General features: G+C 41.4%; 1 long non-coding RNA gene across 1 annotated transcript in view; it reads right to left on the bottom strand.

The window, feature by feature from the left end:
- Positions 1–2,474: 2,474 nt before the first annotated feature.
- Positions 2,475–16,434, bottom strand: part of LOC133842443 (uncharacterized) — a 39,443-nt gene continuing 25,483 nt past the window's right edge. Inside the window, exons 2-3 of the long non-coding RNA XR_009894398.1 lie at positions 16,182–16,323; positions 2,475–3,227 (exon numbers count right to left, since the gene is read on the bottom strand). This is a non-coding gene — a long non-coding RNA (uncharacterized LOC133842443). The remainder of the gene's footprint in view (positions 3,228–16,181; positions 16,324–16,434) is intronic.

A 16,434-nucleotide genomic window follows, 5' to 3' on the forward strand; every position in this document is an offset into this window, starting at 1 on the left:
GCAAACAGAGCAGAGCAAAAAAAAAATGTGTGCCAGGCTTGGGCTGGGAGACCGAAGGACTTTAGCGACATGTTGCTAATTTTTTTTCCATTGTAATATAACGAAAAAATGTGTTTAAGAGTGTGAGTGTGTGTTTGTGTGTGTGTTGTATATATAAATTTAGCGACAAGACTGTTGACAACAGCAGCAACAACAGCAGCAACAACAACAACAACAAACAGACAACAAAACCCAAAACGCAAACAATTCAACAAAGGAATGAGAGAACGGAGGCAAAAACAATGTAGGGAAGCCACAGAGGGGCTGAAGGGAAGGTTAGGGGGGCTGTAATGTGGAAAACAGAGAAAATGCGGGAGCCAGCTGGACAATTTTATTTTGCAAGGTAGCCCAAAAAGTGCAGAGGGGAGCGAGGGAAGAGAGGTGTGGGGTGGGGTAGAGGGGCTTGTAACTGTCAAGGGGTCGGTAACGTTATCCAGCGGTTGGGGTTAGTTGTGTGTGTGTGTGTGTGTGGGTTGGGGGCGGAAAAGTCAAGAGCGGAGAGGGGAAGGAAGGGGGGAGGGGGGCGGAGATCGAAAGCGAAACAGCGGCTGAAAGAGTCGCATATTCAACAGGAAAATCCCTTAATTGGAATAAATTAACTGTTATTGCTCCGGCATGCCACGCAGACAAGCGCAAACAAAACCCCGGGACGAGCATTATATAGCCATACATATAAATATAAATGTATCTACAAACACGTATGCAGTCACAGCTGCACACACAGATACAGATACAGCTACAGATTGTGCACATGTATTTACATGTCTGTGTCTGTGTCTGTCTTTCCGTCCGTCCGTCCGTCCGTCCGTCTGTCCGTTTGCGTTGTACCAGTCGCTATCATTTCCCACTGGAGCACTGTTTATTCTATAACGCACACAATCTCACATAAATACATATATAGAATATATATGTATATGCATATGATAGCTGTATGTGTGTGTGTGTGTTTGCTTTCCGTTACTTTTTGCACGCCACACGAAATTAAATAATATGATAAAAGCGAAATTTATGACACATGCGAACAACACGAAGCTCAAACATGAAAACAGACCAAAAAGAATTTAAATACGAAAAGAAAATAACGAAACATGAAGTTGATAATGCACCAAATACCCTTTAAAATAAGGGGAAAATAATTAGAATATTTGAATATATTAATATTTCATTTTAAAATAAAAATGTAATTGAAAAACTAATTTAGGAACAAAAGTTTACTAATATTTGCAACAAATCAGATCATATTTGTTGATGTGAATACTGACACACCCCTTTTTCGCATTAAATATAGGGTATTTAAAACGAAGCATCGCTGCATCAAATGTCTTTCGACTGTGTTTTTTTTATTGTATTGTGGTGAGGAAAGTTCATGCAGCGCAATTTGCAGTTCGCTCCACTAATGAACAACCCGAATATCCTGTTTGGCCAGTGAAAGAACCGCCGAAAAAAGGTCCTTCAACAAAGACAATTGCCCAAAGCTAATGAAACACTCGCAAAGAATTTAAAAGGAGCAGACAAGGAAGAAAAAGAATAGGCAATAGTTGTTATCCGATCTTAATCTATGATGTAATTTGAGACTCGATATCCTGTTTTCAATTGGAATCTGTTTCATTCCAGGTAATTTCAAGTGAACAAATGGCAACGAAACAATCTATTCACTGTATTTTGGGGGTTAAAGGCCATCGAAAAGGATTAGTCATTACAATATTAGAAATATAGATAAAGATATCATAATATAGATAGATAGATACGTAATACAAATTTGGAGCTAATTCTCTTCTCCATTGTATGCTAAGTACTCGCGACTCGCGAGCATTCAAAGTACTCGAATGCTCATGAAAGAGTTTTATAAACGAATTATTATCAACATTGTAAGCGTGAGTATGTGTGTAATTGTTGTGAGTAGCATTTTCGTTATCAGCAATGTGAACCGAGCACTTTGTGCTCTGCGATAAGTCTATGTATTTTTGGTATTACTCGACCATATAAGTGGGTATATACAGAAAAACACAGACATGCACACACATACATATGTACGTATATATGTTTGCATACTGAGTAGTGCCTCCATATTCCATTTATAGTACGTGTACTTTTTATGATGGCCATGTGCCACATGCCCAAAGGAGGCGAGACCACCTTACTATATGGTATAGCAGTCTGACGGATCCATCGATAGCAAAGCTCTATCCCAATATCATCTGCGAGTGTGTGTAGAAATGAAGTAGAAAACATAACTCACCCGTGGAGAGACAATGAAATTCCAATTTGCTGGACTCAATTGTTGGCCTGGGGGCAGAAAGAGATAGAGAGAGGTCTTTCTTCTTCGGTCCCGTTGATTTGTTTGCCTTAAAACATTTCAATTAAGAGTCGCGGGGCGCTTAATTGTTATGTGAGCGAATGCGAGTACTTATAGACGATTCGTTTTCGTTGTCATATTTCTAGAATGCTTTTTTTCGTTTCGTTTTTCGTATGTTGTTTTTTTTTTTGTTGATTTGTGGGGCGGCAACGTCAACCAGTTGTTTTCATTTAACCCGATTGAGGGCAATTATGCGCCCCATGATAACGCACAAGTGAACGACGAATTTTCAACTCGGTTTATGTTATGAATTTATATATGGAAACTTAGGCACTTCGCTTGATTAAGAATATCAACTCTTATGTATAATATATGTGTACAGGGTTTATCAGCACATCCACAATTCGCCAAAATATCCTTGAGCAAACGCAGCCACTGCCACTGTTGTTGCTGTTGCCGCCGCTACTGCTGCCGTCGCCCTGCACACGCCAACGCTGACGAATAACAACTGAACTCAAGCGAGGGACGAAAAAAAACACAAAACGTTGAAAAACTCAATTGAAATTGAATTCAGTATTCGAAACGCGCGGGCTGCTGAAACGAAATGAGGTGAAACGCAAACGCAAAAGAACAATACACTTTCACGCGCCGAACATTGTATGCCCTCTCTCTCTTTCTATGACTGTTGATAAGTGCCTAAATTAAACAACTCTCGCTCTCCATGACACTCGCTTGCACACATTCCAATTACCATTCTCTTAGAGAGAGTATTCCGAAGAGAGCGTCGCTCGTTCCATTGCCATTTTGTGCCAGTGCGCTCAGCTTATCAGTGGGCAGAGCTGTCGACGCTGACAGCGACGTCGATCGCCTGTTGCGTTATTGCCGTTGCGCGCTAGAATGAGATGACAATATGCGAGAGTTAGCACAGTTAATCATAATTTTATTTTCTCCCGCATTAGAAAAAAGTATTTGTGTATTTTCTTCTTACTGTGCGTAAAAAACGCTTGCATGCTGGGGAAGGCGAAATAAAATGAAATTAAATAAGCAAATACCAAAGGCAAGGCAACATTTGCAAAACACATGTCAACGGCATGTTTCGTCTGCCGTTTTGCAATGGGATTTGTCCAACCCAGAAAGGGAGGGAAAGAGATAGAGATATAGACAGCGTGTCCTTTGTTTGCGTCACAGCAAGAACAGCAATTGGCAGAAATACGGCAGAAAAACAAAAAAATTAGTTAACATCAGCGAACAACTTTATGCTGAATCTACGACTAAAAAAGGCCATTCAAAATTTAAAAAAGGAAAATCATGAAAAACGCCGAGTCACATATTGTGCCATATATATAAATACATAAGCATATGCAAATCTCACTGCTAAGTCTGTGGGTGTGTTTGTCACAGTCAGAGTCAGAGTCGGAGTAAGCGTCTGTGTTTGTGTCTGCTGTCTAGGTCTGTGTGTGAGTTTGAGTGTGCGTGACGTATGAATGCTGATGTCAAGCAACTCAATGCAGAGTCACAGACACAGAGAGAGACACAGGCACGTATCCTACATCTTTAAATACAATGTATGGCGCACTCACTCACTCACACACATTGCTAAATTGCCATTGCCATATGCAAAGTCTTGGAATATTTTGCTCTCTGATCTGTTTGTTGTTGCTCTCATTGTTGTTGTTGCTTTAAACGCGCCAGCGTCATCAAGTTTTATGAGCAATTACAACATCTGTTGAATATCGCTAAAGAGACTCACACAAACACACACATACGCAAGCACTTTTAAGTCGAAGGCAGAGCAGAAAAATGCGAACATCTCCATAGACATCGCACATTTTGTTCGTTCTTTTTTTCCGCTGCTGCGCTCTTATTCTTATTTTATTTTCATTCACGACGCAACACAAAGCGCCAAACAGATAAAATACAAGCGGCAGATAGTCGAGACGGAGAGGGGGATGCAAAAGCGAGGTATGGGTTTCGCTCCACAATGGAAATGCTCAAGTCTAAGGGCAGTCGAATAAGAGCAGCAAGAATGAGAGCGGGAAAGGAGAGTAACAAGAACAAGAACAACAACAACATCAACGAGAACAACATCAACAACAATGGGCACTTGGCATTGAACTTAGGCGCAGTTCTTTTGTGTGCTTCGTTCGTTGTGTGTGCTCGGGGGCTAACCCTGATGCTGATGCTGATTCTGATTGAGCTATTGAATTAACATTTGCAATGATTTACCAAACAACATTTGATAATGATGCTCTGAGCTGTGGCATGTGGGCGGAGCAAGGATAACGAAGGCCAAAAAAGACAATGGGAACGCATTGAGATATTTGAAAACTCAATTCGCATGCTTTCGAATGATATTGCAGAGCAATGAATTATAATTTATCAATTCGATTTCGATTTCGGGTGAATATTGAGTGGTTAGTAAGTGCTGCACTATAGTATGTTGAGGTTTCACTTTAACCCACAGCTGGTTACCCAGTTGCAAATTCAAAACCCAAAAAAAAAAAGGGAAAAAAATGTCCAAATGAAATTCCATTTGGTGAATGCAATCATCCTGGCACCTGGCAACCAATCGCATACTTCAAATCCTCTTCACACAGCTTGCAATCAATACAGCGAACTACGAACTACGCGACTACAACTTGGAATATGAATACGAACGGATCGAAATCAGTATTGGGAATTCAGTATTTCGAATTGCGAATTGGGTATGCGAGTGCACAATGAGGGCGAAAATCTGTCAAAAAGTGGTAAATGAAACTCTTCAGATGTCAGTGAGCCATAAAATTATGCGATAATTAATTTCTCGTACAAGAATGCCGTGTGCAAAATAAGAGCAAAGAGCAAAGGAGGGGAAAGTGCTGGAGAGTGAGTGGCATTGTTTGGACGAGCCGAGTCCTTTTGCTAACCCTCCGAACAACAACTGAACTCAACCTCAACCTCAACTCAACTGAGCTCAGCTCGGTTTCCGCAATTATGATTGTCCTTCGTCACTCGCATTTTTTTTTTTCATTCCATTTTTCCCATTTTTTTGTGTTTATTCTCTGCTCTGTTTTGCATTGGGCTCATTTGGTTGGGCATTTGAGCATTGGTCTTGTCTTTGCTGGCCTTAATTAAAAGCTGTACAAATTTCGATAGCAAATTGCTGCCCAGTCACACCCCTGACTAAAGTGTGACAGAGCACGAGCTAGCAAGAGAGCGAGAGAGAGGGGAAGAGTCTTTGCATACGCCTTGAAACAAAAGCCGAGAGATTTCAATTGTTTGTCGCCATTGTCGAGCTGGTTGAGAGCTCAGAGCTGAACAGAGTTGAGTTGATCTCTGAAGCATGCTTACGGAGCTTGTCCCATTGTCCCCAGAGCTCGCTGTGAATACTCGCAACCGCAAAAGCCAATGCCAAATCCACAGGCAATGCCAACGAATCCTGCCAGCACATGTGCTTACATCTCTCAGCTGTTATCCTGTTATTCGAAGGGAGCAATGGGAGTCGTCGTGGATTCCACATCAGCTCAGCTCCCTCATGGCTAATTTGCAGCTTTGCAGCACCAAGCGCCAAGCAGCGTAGCTGCCACTTCAACTGACATCAGCAACTGACTTTAACTTAAGCTTCAAGCAGTTGCAAACAGTTTGCAAGGAAGAAGAGAAGGAGGAGCTGAAGCCAGGAAATTAGCAGCAGTTGATGCTGTTGAATGCCGCGGGCGCACCTGGTGCCACTTTGTCGCGCACTTTACCGAAAAACTTCCGTTAATTAACGTTAATTTAGTTGAAACTCGGCATCCGCTTGGCTCTCATTTGCCGCAGCCGGAAATGTTGCCGCTTCGAGGTGCAACAGACGCCGACAGAGACAGAGATAGAGACAGAAACAAAGTCAGAGTCACAGAAAGAGATAGACAGACAGACAGACAGACAGACAGACAGAGAGACAAAACTTGACAAAAATTGAATGTAATAGCAGAAAGAATAAAGTTGAAAGTTCTGGACGAAATGTAACTAGATTTTGCCAGAGTTGCCACAGTCACCTAGTACGCTCATTGTTGTAACGGGACAATGGCTGGCTGCGTATACGTGATGCATTTACAAGACCATTCATATGGGGGGCACGCGACGCCATTTTGAATTTGTTGAAGACATGCTTTTGACTCTTTTCTTCTCATTCGGCCATTCTTCATCTTCATCTTCATCTTCTTCGCATTCGTTTTCCTGTGGCATTATGCTTGCATAAGAAGTTGCGCCATTGACTTTATCACTCAGTTGCCCAAAACTATAAACTTGCTGTATGCTGCTAAAGCGACACCGACTGGTTAATACTCTAATATTCTCAGCAGTGAAAATAAATCAAGTTGTTACGAAAAGAATCAGCCAAGGAAGAACTTGAGCTTTGCTAGCTTAGACTATATCTCGTATATTGGCGTGATTGTCATTATCTATAATGTTGAATTGATAATTATGTTAAGAAAGATACTCATGTAATTTAGAGAAACACTATAAATCGAAAATAAATTGGGAAAAAGAAGTACTCGAAATTATGTTACAAAAATATTTAATACATTTCATTTCAAATCTTATTCCACTTCCCAATTTATTTATTTATATCCCAATTGTTTTATTTAAATCAATTAGCAAAACTATGTACAGAATTCATTTGAATGTCTCTTGAAATTTCCCATTTTATAGAATTTATTGTCAAATTCCTCACTAAATCTATTTGAATTTGTATTAAATTATTTAAATTTATAGATTTCAGGATCAAGTAGTAAAAATATGAAAAAAATAATTTGAGTTTCATCATCTTAGTTTCAATTTTCCAGAATTTCTGATTATAAATCAAGCATTTATTAAACTAATACGGAATTATATTTAAAATTTATTGATTTCTTAATCAAGTAGTATAAATATTTAACATATTCATTGGAATTTTTATTTTATTCCCATTGTTCATTTTTCGAAATATAAATACTTCAATCAAATTATTACTTATTTTTGCTACTTGATTCAAATATATAATATATTTATATTTCGAATTAAATAGCATATTCAACATGCCCTGAGCAAGGGTAACAAGAAAGCAGTCAAGTCATGTGCAGCTTGCGAGCTTTTTAAGCTGCATTCAATGCCAAGCGGAGATTAAAAAATTACCCAATGTTGACAAAAGGAAACGGGAAAAATTCACTGCGTGCGTTATGTGTGTGTGTGTGTGTGTTTGAGTGTGTATGATTGTGTGTGTGTGTGTGTGTGTATCTTTATGTTTATTTTACTGCTTCTGCTGCTGCTGCTGCTGTGTACTGATCCTGATCAATATGCACAGCGTGTTTCTGATGGAAATATGATTAAAGTCAAGGCGAAAACAAGCAGCAACAACAATATTGGCCAAAAAGGGGGCCACGACAAGAGCGGAAGGGGAAGGGGAAGGGGAAAAGAGAAGGCGACGCGAACGTGCTGCTGCTGTTGCTGCTGACCGACGCAGAGAGGCGAACCGGGGGCATTGCAAGGATTATGCAAAGGCACGTCAGAAGTTGTTTGATGTGTTTGTGCAGAGAGCGAGAAATCAACTGGAAAAAAAATTGGTTGTAAGACCAACTGAAGCAGCAGCAGCTGCTGTGCTGAGCTGTGCTGCTGACGCTGCCCGGGAATCTATTGACGCAGCCCCCTGAAGTATGCTGCAATATTTTTGCACGTGAGGTGCAAAATGTTGCGTTGTTGCTCAGGAGTAAAAAAAAACTCTGTGTGGAAACTTTCAACCGGAATCAAATACATCGAGAAGGAGCAGATGAAAAAGAGAGCAACTTTTTTCTATTGTTATTTCAATAAGTTTGGTACAATTTTTTTTGTCTTCTTTTCTTTTTGGTTGAGTAAAAGTTATGAGAACTCATAATATGGCAATACATTGAACTAACCCCACACGCTCCCAACCTTAACTGTTTCTCTTTCTCAATGTGTGGTTCCCTCTCTGTCTCTCTCCCTTCCCCTCACTGTCAGCCACACACATATGCGTTGAATGGTGTGCAACTCTGTGGTCTTTTAAAAGATTGTTTGCATTATTTGCGGCTACTGTTGTTGGTAATTTTGTTGAAGTCTGCGCTCCGCGCCTTCGCCTTCCATCCTTCTCCATCATCGAGCCATTGGCCAAAAACATTTTCTGAGCTGTTAACAAAGTGAAACCGCACAGTTTGTTTCGCTAAAGTTTTTTTTTGTTGTCTGTGTGAGTGTGTTGAAAAAACGATAACGGTATTTAGTTTGCATGAGCATCGGTTTTGAGGGTTTTTAGGGTTTTTCGGTTTTTGGGTATTCGGGGTTTTTGCGGCGCTTTTGGGCTTCTACTGCTGCTCCTATTCATCGGCTTCTTCTTCTTCTGCCTCTGCTCTGCGGCTGTAACTGTTGTTATTACTCTCGTTGCTGTTGCTACTCCTGATGCTCCGAACCAGAGGATTAGTTACAACGGCAGAGCCCCATAACCATGCTCGAGTTGTGTGCTTATGCGTATGCCCGTTAAGCCTGCAGCTTAGAAAACTTTGCCGTATTTTTGATGGGTTTATCAAAAAGAAGATGAAAACAAAATAAAATAAATGCTAGATACTCGTATATACAGTCGAGCTTAAATCTGCAACCATTAGAACCTGCCAAAATATCGAAATTTATGCTACTTTACGAATTTAACAAGCTGTCAGCAGTTGAGCAAACTTACAGCTTTAATTGAATACTTTGCGATTAACTGGAGGTAAAACACGTAAGAAAGCTAGCGTCGAGTGTGCTCGACTGTGAGATACCTGCTACTCATTTGAAATTAAGGGAAAACAGTGCAGTATTATTCCTAAAATATATCAAATTAATAAACCGATAATAATACTGAAATATACCAAAGGCTACTCATTTGGAATTTAAGCAAATCAGTGCAGTATTATTTCTAAAATATACCAAATTAGTATATCGATACTAAAATATACCAAAGGCTATATTTGGATCGATTGTGAAATACCCGCTACTAATTTGGAATTTAAGCAAAACAGAGCGATATTCTTCGTAAAATATACCAAATTAATAAACCGTAAATAATACTGAAATATACCAAAGGTTATATTTGACTCGGCTGCTAGATACTCATTTTGAACAATAGTAAAACAGTGCGGTATTCTTCTTAAAATATACTGAATTAACATACCGAAAAATACTTAAATATACCAAAGGCTATATTCCGATACCCGATACTCGTATTAAATCAAAACTAAACTTTTCGGTATTATTCGTAAAATATACGAAATTGATATACCGAAAATACTAAAATATACCAAATGTTATATTCTTTATATTGATAGCATACTTGATTGAATATAGAACTAATTTAAAATATACCATAATTAACAAAATATACCAGATTGTCAGCTGAAGCAACTAAGACCCGTAGTAAGTTGACGTTTTCCCCCTAGACCTAACCTGTAACTAAACTGTGTTTAAAAGGCTTTTCTACTACACTTTTTTATGACAATGTAATACGTATAAATTTCAGCTTGAACTTGACTTAAGCGACGGCATCAAATAATGTGCCATAAACAACAATTACAGTTAGTCACAGCCACATTAACTGCCAAATATACTCAGCCACACACACACTCTCACACACACACGCACACACAACCGAAAAGTCAATTTAGTTGATGCGTGAAGCGATTTGTGTTTAGTTCACGCATTTGCAGTGTTTAGTTGTTGACGCTCCTCTTGTTGTTGTTGTTGTTGTTGTTTGTTGTGTTTTTGGCGGCGGTTGTAACGAGCTGCTAAATCGATTGTGACTAATTTGCGGCAGTCACGAGGCAACGGCAGTGATTTAGAAAATGCCAAGGACATGGGCGAGAACAAGGACTCGAGCTGAGCAGGCAGCAGGAAGCACGAAAGCAGGCAGCAGCCAGGAGGAAAGCAGCAACAAAGCGCGACACATTCCATATTATTAAAATATTAAAGACAATTCAATTGGAAAATTGGCAGGCAGACAGACAGTCAGAGAGAGAGAGAGGGAGAGAGAGAAAGAGAAATGGAGGAGAAAGCAAGCTGGTATCGATGCATATAAAGTAATTGAAATAAACGAGAACTGTTTTAGTTTCTGTTTGTAGTTCAACTAGAGGGAGAGAGAGAAAGACAAGCATAAAAGAGATAGATAGAGAGAAAGGGAAGTGAGGACTGTTTAATAAATGATTTCCGCTACGCTCGGATCTATGTGAATAAATTGAGAGAAGAGAGTCCCCCAAAAACCATTTGAAATGCAGCTTAACGTGGGCACAAACCAATGCGCAACTACAACCATCTGTATCTGTATCTGTATCTCTAGCTGTATCTCTAGCTGTGGCTGTAGCGATATCTGCATGCGTCATGACTGAGATTAGAGACGTTGTTCGTGCCTGCCCACAATTGTGAGGCGGACAGAAAGACAGAGGCAGGCAAAACTAAATCAGTGCGTGTAGTATCTGTATCTTTGTATCTCAGTCGAGATGTAGCAGTAGCTGTATCTGTATCTGCGACTGAGTCTGTGGCAGTGACGGCGACAATGAGCACACATTGTTGCCACAGTGCCACAGAGAGAGAAGAGCGAGGCATGTTTGATTTTTGTGCGGGTGCATGTCTGTCATTTCATTATCGAAATACGACAACGAGCATGGCAAAAGCGAGAGCGACAGCTACGCCAAATGCCTGCAAATGATAATGAGGGCTTATCGAATGTTCGCACTCTGCTCTCTCTCCCTCTCTCTCTCTCTCTGTCTCTCCTTGCAACTTGTAGCGGAAGTGTAGCCCGAGCAATTGTCGAGCAGACTCGTTATCTGCTTTAAAATGCGATGCGGACAGCAAAGCTAAACTTGTTTGAAAAGGCGAAAAATAAATAAAAATCAAAATCAATCAACAAGTGGCCAACAGTCAGAGGTGGCAGCTTGGCCACATCCACAGGAGGGGGAGGAGGAGCAGCAGACAGAAGGCAGGAGGGGGCAGGAGGGGGCAGGAGGGGGCAGGAGGGGGCAGGAGGGGCAGGAGGCAGCTGCCAATTCGCAAGTGTCGTCTATTTGTGCGCAAATAACAAACATTGGCACTGAGCTGGGACCCAACGTTTGTTGGATAACTGATTGGCTCTGGGAAATGACAGAACACACAGCGAGTGAAAGACACAGAGAAAGAGAGAAAGGGAGGAGAGAAAGGTTGTCAGAGTGGATGACTGGGCATGGCATTAGCTAAATAATTAATTTAATTAACATTAATGATAATCATGGACCGAGTACCGAGTACCGAGAGTACCGACTACTACATATAATATCATCTCTTTTATGTACATAAGTATCCATAAGCACAGCTGAAGCATTCAGCTGCAATTTCAGCCTCTGGGCACGCACACAAACACACACACATATAATAAAATAATCATAAATATATAATGATGATGTGAGGACCCAGAACTTCACTCAGCCACATCACTGCGATAGAGACAGCGAGAGACAGAGTGTGCGAAGAAGATGGAGAATTTCGCATGCAAATACACACTTTAAGTGCAGAGGCATTTTAGCCAGGCCCAAGCCAAAGGCGCGGCTGGCAAATTGTAATGAAGCAGACACAAGTTACCTCCCTCCCTCTCCCCAAACATCGAGATGTGAGCCTGGCAAAGATAGCGGCAGCTAAGCAAATAAATTGCTATAAAATTTTACCCAAAAGTCGCATACAAAAACCAAACAGCATACAGCTGGAAGCCAAAGGGGGAGGCCATATAAGTGTGTGTCTGTGTGTGTGTGTGTGTGTGTGAGGGGGTGAAAGCGGAGGTGGGAGAGAGAGTGCCTGCAGCACAGTTTCAATATCTACACACGCCTCAGGGGCTGGGGTTGTGAATGTGAATGTGAACACAACTGAACAACGGAACTGAACGAGTGAGCCGAGCCGAGACTGTCGTCATGTCAAGCAATTCAATTCAATTTGGTTTCTCACGCGTTTGTTTGTCTGCCTATGGGAACATGCTCCCCATTCTTCTTCCTCCTGTCTCTTTTCTCCCTCTCTCTCTCTCTCCATGTGTGTAAGTTTATTTTATTTTTATTTAATTCATTGCAATGCCAACATAAGTTGTTGCTAGGCTGCGCATAAATAAGCCATTTTATGCTTAGCAGTAAATAACAATTTGCAATTTTTGCACAGTGGGAGAGCTAAAAAGTTGCACAACTCGCATATATAACAATTTGCAAGAGCATTAAAAAGTTGCCGGATTATTATTTAAATGGGTAAAACTTTTTCACATATGGTTGCACGCACACCACACACACGCACGCACGCACGCACCGAACATTATTTTTGGGCCACAGCTTAAAAGTATGCAACACAAAACACAACCGACAACAGAATACACAAGCTGCAAGCAGTTTAACTAAATGCAGAGAGGCTGGCTGATATGACACTTTTACTTACTTGTGACGTCTTAAGCTGACTGCTATGCCAGACAGCCGATGAACCGAAACTGAGCAATCTGAAGAGACCGCTGTCAACGCATTGTGCAATTTCCGTTGGCTGCTTCCGTGGCCGCTGGTTAGTGGCTTTAAGTGGCAACATCTCTTGTCTATACATCATCATCGTCGTCGTCGTCTCCATCACTATCTCCACCATCATCATCATCATCAGCATCTTCATGTACGATGTTAAATTTAAATAGCTGTCCGAGAGAAATGCCGACGGCTGTTGCTTTGCTCACTGCCGGAATCAACTTTGCACTCTCTTGCTCTCATGGTGCTCCTATTGATTGTTTGTCTATGGCACACACACACACACGCTCGCAGTCACACACTCAGGCACACGCACACAATGAACGTTTAGTAAGTAACTGCTAACACAATTTGTAATCTATGGGTTAACTGTATAACTGGATAACTGGGCAGCAGCAGACAAAGTCGCTTGATGCTTTTTTGCCGCGCCAGACAACTTGACACGAGCGAGTTCTGCAGCCAAATGAATCTCGAATCAGAGAACTCAGTGAATCTTGCCCCAAAGATGCTGCGAACATGAAACCCGACCGCACACGAACACACGAAGCCGCGACAAAAAGCTTCGTGAAATGGGACAACGCGCCACTGCTAGGCAAAAGTGAGAGAATGAACAAGCGAGCGAGCGAGAGAGAGCGGTAAGAGCACAATAAATAGGTTGCACTGCTTGCGCAAAGCGTGGGGAAAGATTTCTGCACAAGAAGAGCGAAAGCATCGCCAAAAAGGGGAAATGTAAACAACCGAAATGGGAGGCTGTGTAGTTTAATTAGCCACCGCTTGCATATTTCAGCAGTTAAGCTTAAGAGCGCGAGCTTCAAAGAGAGAGCACAAAGAGAGCGAGAGCAAGCGAATGAGAGAGCAAGCTGCTGCGTGGGTGGATGTGTTGATAAGGCTACTGACCTCTGTGCCCGTGTGCAGTGGCGTCCTGTAAAAAGGGAGCACAGCAAAGCAGAGCAGCAGCAGTAGCAGCAGCCGAAGCGCATCAGCAAGCAGTTGAAGGGTGGCTTAGCTTAGCCTGCACTCTGCGAATGTGTGTGTGTGTGTGTGTGTGTGTACTTGACTGCCTGTCACATACAAATCAGGTTGGCAGCACCGTTTTTGTGCTGCAGTCAACATAACTACTATAAATGCCAATTAAATGCCTTTGAGTGTTTTATAAATAAGTTGAATTTACACAAATTTCAAATTTACCGCAACTAGCTTGGGCTTTTAATTAAATTAATGCATTGCCTACATTGCGGCGCCTACGCTAACTCAGCCAGTCACTGCTTCACCCGCCCGTCCCCCCACTTCGTCATAGACTTAGCTTGGCGCTGCTGTTGCTATTGCTGGCGCTGCCCACTTAATTGTTGGCATTTTTCTTCTGCTGTCTGGACAAACAGCTGTGCCATCAAGCGCATAGATTACACAACAAACAAAAGCCGCTCAGAGACAAAAGGCAGAAAAGGAGCTCTAAGGACCTAGCTGCCTCTTACCGGACCGAACCATAGCTACTATATATGGCAGACCCTTGTCCGGCAAAGCTGCCGTCTGTCGGCATCCCACCGAAATCCGAGTAGCTTTAATTTGGGCACGTCAAATGCTGAATGAAGGCAAATTTGTTCTCCACAACACATCACAACGCAACGCAACACAACAAGCAAGTCAAAGAAAAAGTCAAAAGATTTGACCAACGCTTGCTGCTGCTGAATACTTTGAGGCGCACATATTAATCAAAAACTGAGACTTGACTTGACGGACCTTGATTTGATTGCCTTTCACAAGGCAACTATTAATTGTCGAGGTGCCAAGCAAATTGGCGAAAAAGATTTTGATATAATTGCAATGTGAAAGTTGAAAGTGGAGCAAATTCTGAGATAATTGAAAGTGTGTGCGTTAAATACATGCAACGTACAGATAAATCAATATAAGATTCGAACGAATAATTTGATCAATTACCACGCCAAAAAAAAAGTGTATAAATGATGTTGTTTTCTCTTTCTTTCGTTTTTTGTCCTCCTTCCATCAAATGGAAAAGCAACGCAACGCAACTTCAATCTCAGTTCGACAGCGTCAAGTTTCTCGTTTCACGTAGTTTATGTTTTTTCGCTTGTTTTCTTTTTCACTCACAGACTCACAGACAGTGGAGCAGAGAGCCGAAATGATTAATGACCGTTTGGCATTGCCATTGTACCAGTTGTTGTTGTTGTTGATTTGCACAGAACTTGGAAATGTCAACAGAGCGTCGCACAGTTGTCGATGGCAGCGAAAGAGAGAACAAAGTAAAACTAAAAGCCGAAAACTTTGCCTGCAAATGAAATTTGATTTCAACGCCAACGTCAACGGCTGAGTAAAGATCTCTCCAGTTACTTTGCTTTTCTCTCGATATCGAAGTGGGAGCAAGGAGCGGGAACAGGAGGACAGTTGCTTGATTGAGTAACCTTGGGATTGGGATTGGGATTGGAATTGGTAACTCATCAGGCTGCAAACAAAGAGCATGCGACAACAGGCAGTGCAATTTCCCTTACGGATTACCAAATGAAAACAACTAAAAAACTAGCTTCAAAAACCGAAAAGTGTCGATGATTGCTCCTGCTGTTGCTGCTGCTGTTGATATGTCCGATAAGGGTTAAAAGGTTAACAGAAAAACTGATGATGATGATGAGAAGACGAAAGACTAAAAGACTAAAGTTCTACTTCAGGTTTCGATTTGAAACTTTGTGCGGCATTTGATGTGGTTTTTCGCAGCATCTCGAGTTGAAAGCAATTCACAATTCAAAGCTAACGAGGCGAAGGCTGCGTGGCCGAGTGACAAATGAAAAATGTTTCGGGCATATTAAAAAGGATTTGCCGTGCGGCAGATAAATGGCCGTTGGCAAACGCATTACTTAAATTAATTTTCACGCAGACTCTCTCACTCACATAAACAAATACAAATAGGGCAACTCTTAGGCAAAAAAGAGGAAACAAAAAAATGAGGCGAAGGCAGAACAAAAAAAAACTGTGGAAATCGGCAACTCTGTAAATATTTAAATGAGCGCCAAAGGACAATGCAACGAACAACGCTCGACGCACAACGAAAAGAACAGAGAGAAAAAGAGAAAAGGGGCATAGCAACAGCACACAAAAATATAAAACAAATAAATGGCAAACACGTCGAACGACGACGCATTAAACATGTGTAAATATTTGCAGCACACACTGTGTTGGCAAAAGGATCATGGAGTAGCACCTGCAACAAGGACAACAACAACAGAAGCAGCAGCAGCAGGCACAAAAGCCTCGTTCCGCCATGAAATTATGTCAAAAGCTGTGCAAACACAGCCAGCAAAAAAAAATACTATGTTCGCATAAAAAACAACAACGAAAAAAAAACATGAACAACTTACCCGAGTCCACTTGGGCAATGCTTTTTTAATTAGCAGGCAGCAGCATCTCAGCTTCAGTCGAGGAGTCGCCCACTCGCTCTAATTCCCTCTCTCTCTCTCTCTCTCTCGCTCCCTCTCTCTCTCTAGTCAGTTGCGCATTTGACTGTAAAGTACATAGAAAGGATATCATATTTTGGATTAGCTTTTGACAACGTTTCTTTTGTTTGTTTTTCTGTTTGTTGGCTTGTTGGACTCTTGGTTTGTCTATCTCTCT

Source organism: Drosophila sulfurigaster, chromosome 3, assembly GCF_023558435.1.
Source record: "Drosophila sulfurigaster albostrigata strain 15112-1811.04 chromosome 3, ASM2355843v2, whole genome shotgun sequence".
In the NCBI taxonomy this organism is placed as follows: Eukaryota; Metazoa; Arthropoda; class Insecta; order Diptera; family Drosophilidae; genus Drosophila; species Drosophila sulfurigaster.